Raw genomic sequence first — 1328 nt, 5'->3', positions numbered from 1 at the left:
GGGGGGGCGAGGGGCGCAGCCCGTCCCCGCAGTCGTTTGCGGGAGAGCCCGGGCTATGCCGGCTGCGCTCCGCCCGACCCCGGCCAACGAATTTAACCCGTGGGGGCATCGTCCGGGCTTCAAAGCAAAACCCACCTCGGGAACGACACGCGGGGCTTCAAAACACGCGGAGTTTGGGCTGGTCCCGGGCGGGGAAGGGAGGAAAACACCCCTCGGCTCCAGACCCCGCTTGAGCCGCCGGCGGGGCTGAAACACGGCGGGTTTGCTCGGGGCGAGCCCCCCGCTCGGTCCCGGGGTGGGCGAGGGCAGCTCTGCCCCGCGTTTCGTGGCCTTTCGTTTCATTTCGTTTCTTTTCCCACGGAGGAGGAAGGGCCGAGCCCCCACCCCGACGGGAGCCGGCGGCCGGAGGCGGCGGGGATGGGCTGCAGGAGCCACCCCGGGACAGGGGCTCCCCGGGCCGGGGGTCTCCCCGGAGCCGTGCCCGGCGGCAGCAGTAACTCCAGGAGGCAGGAGAGTGAGGTAAAACGTGCATGATTTATTTGAAATGCTGCAGCGTACACAGACACCAAATTTCATTCAGCACACACACAGCGAAACGAAATCTCGTTTAATTTAAAAAAAAAAAAAAAAGGAAACGGAGGCAAATTTCTCTATTAAATATGCAAAGCAAAAAAAAAAAGAAAAGAAAAAAAAGAGTATTGCAGGACCTGTCATTCAAAAGAATAAAAATTTTAAAGAGTGTCAAAATAAACCTTCTCTCAATTTTTCGGAATTGTTCTCAACCTTTTTCCTATCAAGACTGAGACACTTTTACAGACTCAATATTAATTTATGACTTGTTTTGGATGACCTACATATGCAACCAAGAAAAACCCCACAACACAATTTCTCCCATAAAAAAGGTCACAATAACCTCTGTTCAAACATTATTTCTTTTCACCTTCTCAAGCTCCCACAAATGTGGTTGCTAGGCTGTTAAAATGGTTTCCCATTTGCCCAGTCCTACTCATATAGCCTTTTGGGTTTTGGTATCAAAACTCATACTGTACTGAACACGTTCTTAGGCCATGACCATACAGATGCGTGAACTCTGGAAATATGGCTCTTTCTCTAGTAACCTTGCTCTGTCAAAGAGACAGAAGTGACAATCAAATGCTAAGATGAACATTTCCAGTTAAGTTTTCTTTGTGGGAGCTCTGCAATGATAGATATACCATCTAGTTCATAACCCCACTATTTTTGTTTGTTGTACCTCCGTTGTTTCCATTTTCTCTAAATTTTAGCATTCTGGTTTGTGGCTGCAATCCACAATAGCTGTAATCCAAGGG

The sequence above is a fragment of the Aptenodytes forsteri genome, unplaced genomic scaffold (assembly GCF_000699145.1).
Source record: "Aptenodytes forsteri isolate BGI_AS27 unplaced genomic scaffold, ASM69914v1 Scaffold191, whole genome shotgun sequence".
NCBI classification, from domain to species: Eukaryota; Metazoa; Chordata; class Aves; order Sphenisciformes; family Spheniscidae; genus Aptenodytes; species Aptenodytes forsteri.
This window is presented reverse-complemented; position numbering follows the sequence as displayed.